This window comes from Malurus melanocephalus, unplaced genomic scaffold (genome assembly GCF_030028575.1).
Source record: "Malurus melanocephalus ecotype Western Australia unplaced genomic scaffold, MMel_1.1 scaffold_289, whole genome shotgun sequence".
NCBI classification, from domain to species: Eukaryota; Metazoa; Chordata; class Aves; order Passeriformes; family Maluridae; genus Malurus; species Malurus melanocephalus.
The window spans coordinates 491006-498492 of record NW_026623521.1 but is presented as its reverse complement, the minus strand read 5'-3'; positions in this window follow the sequence as shown (position 1 = coordinate 498492).

Below are 7487 nucleotides of genomic sequence, written 5' to 3'. Positions count from 1 at the left end.
GCCCAAGAAAGCTGGGTGTTGCTGTGTCATCAGAAACTCTTGTTATACTGCCAGATTTCTATTTTGACTCCAGCAGAGAGTGTGGTCACTCCACAGGGTCCAGTGGACAGACCCATCGGTCATTGTTCTGTGCCTCTCTCATATGCAGCTGGGGACAGAATTTGGCCATTGCCTTTCTAGCCAAAAGGAGTTGGAAGAATCTCCTTCTCCAACATGGGGTGGTAGAAATTATTGTAACTTTACCCTTCTACCTGCTTCCATTTCTGAACTAATCAGTTGTCAAWACAGATTGTCTCATTATTTTAATCTATGCAATTTCATGAGGTCTTTCTGTGTTTCCTATTAAACTACATTTATGGCTGCTATGATTTGTCTGGGGATGTATTCTGTAGCACTATTTCTAGTTCTGAACAACGTTTACTATRGTTTTCATACTTTGCAATTTAATGATAAATTCTGACCTTTTTATTTCTCTTTTCCTGCAGAATCTTTTGTTTAAATGTTTCTCTGCAAAGTTAGATTATATTTCTATCAGACACCAAACTGGAATTTTCTTCTTGTGCAACACGTGGCAAATTTTTGCAAGGTCTGTTGTTAAAACTTACTTTGTGGGTTTGTGGTCTGCAACATKTTTTGTTTTCTGAACATGCTATACAAGCTAGCAAACTTGATGCTTGCCACATGCCTTTCATCTCAGGCTCACCAGCTGATAGGATAACTCTATAAACATCCTGGGCTCTTCATTCYACAGGTTAATCAGCATTTCTGCATTGCATGGTGCAGACTGATTATATCCATTTGCTGTTATACCCTTCCACTTCTAAGTTTCAAATTCAAAAATATAAATGCATTTTTGWCTCAAAAAGCACAAGCAGGTCTTGTTGTCTCATTTGTTGCATGAGCTGAATAAATGCTGCATGCATGTAACTATGCTGAGCAAATGTAATTTCCACCAGACAAAATACAACAACTCTCATCTGGCAAAAACCTCATGTAACTTACGTTTTCTGTAACATAGGCTCAATCCTGCAAAGTATTAGGAAATTTGGCCCACAATTAGCAAAATTATTAAGCATAGATCATTTAGAACATCTGAGTCATCCTAACAACTTCAGCAATTAAAAACTTTTTTTTCATAGTTATGTTGTTTTTTAGTTATCATAGTTATCATAGTTATCATAGTTTTTTTCATAGGTATTCTGTTGAGCAAGATATTTTTTTTCTGTAGAAGTCCATGGCGAGGCTCACATGAGTAAACACATGCATAAAAAGCTTTGATGAATGAGGAAATGAAAGTGGTTACATCTGAAACAAAAACTGCTCCCCTGTCATACTTAGACTCTTTAGTAAATATATAGTTATCTGCCAAGCCTGTTCTTGAAAAAGAGGAAAAAGAGTGGCTGGGGATGGTACTTTTTCTGCAAACCAGAAATTATTTGAATATTTTGTATTTARTTTAATTTCCCCAAATATAAACAGAAATCAAACTTGACCTGGAATTACAATCAGCATTGAATAGGCACTTTCAGAGTCACTTTCCTGAAGTCACCCTGGAGAGGATGATTGTAACAGCTGGTGCTTCATTTCTGCACTTGCTTGGCTGGAAATACCTTCTGGTAAAGCTGTCTGGGTWTAGGAAGCCTGTGAGAACTCTGCACCCTTTTTAAATGTAATGAGTTTATCTTCATTGTCTCATTGCAAAACAAGCCAAACATAATATCCGACTTTAAAAGAAAAGAAAAATTGTGGGAAAATGCCTTTATTTTTGAAAGTCATATGTGAAAATGCTATTTTGCAGTAAAACGAGCTCAGTGCCTTAAAAGWAAAAAAACATTTTTTGTCTGAAAAATACATTACCTATGTAATAACAACACAATAAATGACCTTTAAAGCACTTTARAAGTATTTTTGGATCAGTTGTGTTAATGTAGAGTTCTTGGTATATTGCCAGTTTCATTATTATGTTTAGAAAGTCCTTTTTCTCTATTGTTTAAATAAGCATTTCACATCCTATCCCTGGAGAAAAAGTTTTCGGGGAAATATGTTCATAAATAATGGAAATTACCAGAGACTGTTGTACAACATGCAGATAGTTTTATCTGGTTCACTTAAAACCAYGAGAAGTTTACCACTGAAGAATCTGTTCCAGCTTTTCTCCTGCAGAAGCTTGCAGAAGGTTCAGGACCGAAATCTGAGAGTCACCAGGGGCTTAGGGAACAGTTGCCCAATGAAGAATTCCACTTTGAGGTGAAGCAGAACACAAATGACTGAGGCACCACCAGTCCGGGTTCATCTAATCTCGAAGCTGGTTACTTCTGTAAATACATTTTTCTGTTTAATAGAATTCTTTCTCATCACATGTTTACTTCTTGGCATAACAACTCACCTGGCAAGGCATTAAACCCCCAGTTTTGTTAGATCCCTAGTTCAAGGTGTCTCTCCAGACAGAAGTCTGAGACATCTGATCTTTGAGACAAATAGATCTTGAGTATYTTGCAGACTGAGACTTTGGGAGGTATCCAAGCTCTGCATGGTGGGGAAAATGTTACTATTTTTTTTTGTATCTTCCCGAATCAGTGAACGTGTAGCAAATGTTATGAGGAAGAAGGAAGAGGCCAGCTGTCTCCTGTCACTGTTCTTTTGTGTTTTTTCCTGGTGGTTGACTGAAAATCCAATTTGGAGGAGCTGCATTCAGCTCAGAAAGGGTTCAGCCTAGCTGGCCCGAAACGGAGCTTCTGGAATGGGGCAAGAAGTTGCTGGCAAGCTGCTCCAGACCAGCAGCTTCTGGGAACACAGGCAGTCATCCTCGGTGAATTGTGCCCCAGGCAGTGGCATATGTAACACAGGGGGGTTGGGTTGTGCCAAGGCTCACAGAGCTCAGACCAGCCCCTTATCACAACTACTTTACCTCAGGATTTTCCTCCCATCACTGCACGTTATTGCAGCCAAGCGGACAAACTCATCCTGGCATGTRAAAGCACGTAAAGAGAAGAAAGCTCCCGTGCCAGGTGGTTTCACTTTGCCCGCTGTGCCACAGGAAGGCAGACTGGCCACCAGACAGGGGCTACCACGTGTCCCTGCAGCCCCAGGATGTCCCACTCACTGCTGGATGTGCATGAGAGCCCTGGGCTGCTACACACGGCAATAACACCCAGTAACACCCACACCAAGGTCTAGGTCCCACGGTCCACCCACATCAAACAGTACTTGCTAAGGGACTCYGAGCTGGGTTAATAAAGTGCTGGTAATATGGGAGTATGTGACAGTGACTTTATCCCCCACCTCAGTTAAATCTGAGAGACTTTAAACAGGTCAGGCTTAAAGGTGTACATATTGTATCCCAGCACGAATTGTGTTTTCAATTCTGATCAGTTTTTGGACCTACCTCAGCATCACATTGCAGAGATCCAACACTGGGTGCTCACTCCTTCTGCTTCAGATCCAGCCTTTTCCAGGGACCTCTGGCAATAGTTACACTGGCCTAGGATATACCTCAAAATATTTGCATCTGACCATTCTGACAATTCTGCTTTGAAATAAATACTCAACACAAAAGAATAAAACTTTAGCCTTTTAGCACTACTAGAAAAATTTGGGTTCATATTTCAATACTACCTATACTACTACAAATCATATTGTTCAGTTGCTCAGCTGTCACATAYGTATTTCTTCTCTCAGTAAAAACTCAGATCAATGGATTTAAAAATACCAAGTACATTAAACTGGTTAATCCATCTCTCAGATTCAGAACTTACTCAGAGGAGCAGTTTTTGTTAGGAGATGACATACCATTACCTCAGACTTTTGAGGAACAAGTTGGTGCCTTGCATATTTTGGTGGGGAGAAGYAAGGCCTGTCTGTGTTGGCCAAGAAATGTAATCATTTTTCTTTCCAGGGTGTGGAAAGAAAGCATGTGGTGGTGCTTCTTTTGATGCAGCTCATAAATGCATGTGTCCTACAAGTAACTGGAAATGAAAGTTAAAAGACCATTGCAGACAAGCTCCATGTGAATTCCCTATTCTAAAGATAACACAATCAAGCTGTGTTTAACTTTCTCAGATACCCTGATTCTAGAAGAAATGCAAGCTCGTTCTATAAATGATGAAGACACATCTAAGACTGATGTTATTTGCACTTAAAATGAGCAGCTGAAGATTGACTAATTCATAGATAGGATATCTGAATTGGAAGGCACTTCATATACTTGTGGGTGGGGAAAAAAATTAGATCCTATTTTTGTTCTATTAACTTTTACCCTTCTGAATTTATTCCTGTAAATACACTCAAATGTCTTCTGTCTATGTGGTATCAATTTATCTTAATTCTACACAGCTTTGACAACTTGGAAGACTATGTAACCTAATTTYGGGGTGACAGCTGTGGTATTTAGAAAACTGTCCCAACCAAAATACACTTTGGTTTTTTTCTCCCCAGTTGATAATCAATCTCACAAGATGGCTTAGATRCCCAGTCACCGCAAAGTGGTATTGCCCAATATTGTTTGCTCTGACCACTCGAGGGGAAGAGCAAATATTTTCAGCAGCAGAAAATGCAATTGTCATTTATTTTTAGCAGTATCATCAGGGTCAAATAAGTTCAAAGGTTAAAATGCTTGCATCATGAAACAGGATCACTCCAGATGAGCACTGAAGAATTCTGAGACAGTTGCATGCTGCAGTCAGCCTTGGAGTGCTTATTAACCAAACAGAAAAATTCACTTTACAGGGCTGAAAAATCTGTTATGGGCAATACACCAGTATGTTAAATCTGTGCTAGCAGTGTTGCACCTTCACGTTTGTTAAAAGCAAGCAAAACCCATCAGAGATTTCCAAGRAAAACATCATCCCCTTTCTTATCTCTACCTGCAGCGGGTGCCAATCAGCTCCRTGTTGCTGTGAGCAAGAGCTAATCGTGGAAGGGCGATGGAAGGAGCACTGTCTTATCACACACAGGAGTGAACATTTGTTATTGCCATATCCAAAGTCCAGGTTCCGTGCTGCACACTGCRAACTCAGCAGAGCAGAGCTGAGTGCGTGTGCCAGCTGCTCTCTGACCTCCTGCGTGTTGGGCTGCTTTCAGCACGTCTCTCCTCCTTCCCAAGCACTGGCAGGATCAGGATGTTGCTGGCCTTTCTTTGATCTAAGAGGAAATAGCAGCAACTCCCTGAGAGGGTGTCAGAACAATCCCCTGTTTTGCAGCACTGCCCAGCCATCAAAAGCAAMTGYTCCTCCCCCAAAAGTACCTAACTGMAGRCAGAGCAATGGCTCTGGAATTACATTTTGGTTTGAGGCTTGCTGCTTCTGTTTCTGTTTCTGATCTCAAGGCTGTATACAAGAATGGTTGTCTATTTTTATCCCCTTGTTCGTTAAACAAAAACCATTACTCAACCTATAAACCTGTTTGTAGATGTCCTTAAACCCCCATTGCCCTGGTATCCACTACTRTCCAAGTGTTACTTATGCAGCCCAGGTGCCTCACACACCATACCTGAGCACTAGGCAGTCACTAGGTCAGCAATATTTTCAGGCAGCCCAGCATCCTATRCATTTACAGACATTTATCCTGTTACCAGATAACCACAACCAGCCCCTCAACTCAGCTCAGTCTATTTCAACTTTTCCCTGCAGTGGTAGCACCCTAGATTACCTCTACAGCCAAATTTCGTGTTGCCACTTCTCATCAACAACACTGTGCACAGTCACCACCAGTACCTTTGCTTCTGCCTTTGTGCCTTTTGTAGACACTTATTGCTGAGCTCTTCTTTACAAACCTTGAATTTTTCAGTTTGCTCCTGGTGACTGCCAAGGGCAAGATAAGTATGAAGACCACTGATGTTACTTTCTTAAGGATGGTGAAGCTGCAAGCAGAAAGGTGTTACTACAGTAAAAACAACTAAGTATCCAAATAAAGACATCCAAGGTAAAGTTCTCAGTCACTTGTATTACTTGGCAAACAGCATTATTTGTAAGCCTGGCCAAGAGCAAACCCTCGCTGGGATAAGCACTATGTACAGAGTGATGTTTTCCTAATGTCAGAGAGGCAAGAGGAAGGAGAGCAGCACTGTAACGATTGTCACAGGGGAAACAAACCCAAATGAGGACTGGGATATAGAACTTGCTACTCCCAGCCCATCCTTTAGACCCAACTCCACTGCTTKAGCAGTCAAAACATCTGACTACACCTGTTTTGACAGAAAACATGCTGGCAAAGCACAAAGCTCACAGTGCATCAGCTTCCAGCAAACAAGAGCAATGTGGGAGCGAGCATTTGCTRGTATAGGCTCTGTTCTGATAAAGGTTGGCAGAATCCTTCAAAGATAATCAGYTTCACAAAATACAGCTGCAAAGATGGAGCTGTATTACAAAGATGTAGAATTAAGGGCTGAAAAACAGGTAAAAGCATTTCTTATGCTGAATTTCTGCCCTTACCCCTCTCCTACCAAGTGAATATAATTAAGGCAATCTCAAGTAACAGAGGATACAAGAGAAGGTAAAAAAAACTCCAAATGCTTATTTTAGTTACCCAGAGSAACAAGGAGGAACAAGAATAAACAGCCTTTTTTTTTTGCTTTTTATCCTAACACAATTTTAAGGACAAAAAGCAGCTCTAAGAGCATTTSCCATTAAAAGTAGCAAAGGGGGAAGTTGTAATTTTTGAAAGCATGTGAAGTAATCTCCAATCTACTACAGCCACGTATAACTAGCTGCAAAACTGTATTTACCTAGACAGATAAATAATGAGTTTTCATTCCTACGTAGTTCTGTAAATCAGTAATAAATCTTATCTGAAGAGTGCTTGAAGACCTTACCTACTCAGATGCTAACCAGTAGAGCAGTAATTATGCTTTATTTCTGTATAAGRCATAATGCTCTCTGCTGAAATAGTCGAATATCACATTTTAAAAGCAAAATCTTGCCTAYCCATCATCACCAGCTCCAACCGACTACACTAGGCAGATTAAAACAACTAAGAGCACACTAGAGAGGGTCACAACTGTGTRGTTTGTAATCAAACTTTTGCTGATGATCACTGTAAGTCTTTCTCTTTGAGCAGTGCTCAGCCAATCTATACATGATTCACACCTCACTGCAGCCTCAGTGCATGGCAATATCAGTACTTCACTTTTACAGCATCAAGAGAATCAACTCTGCTGCCTGTGGAACCTTTCCTTTTCCAGGGAAGGTTTTSTGTTCAGTATTTGCCTTTTCTCTAGAAGCCCAACATKGTTGTTGGGAAATAACATCCCAGAAGTGTTTTATAAAAGATGATTTGGCAGCTGTTGACCAAATCTCTGAAAGCTCCAGGTAACAAATATCAAGCACCTTGTTCTTAGCATTAAAGATAACCTCCTCCAGATAAGCTTTGTGCTGCTCCAGCTGCTGTGGGCTGCCACTCACCTACCTGGGACAGGAGGGAAGGCGGAGTGGTTTGTTCACAAACGCAGGTGACCGACCCCCTCTAGTGGCACCAGGACTGGGGCAGACRGC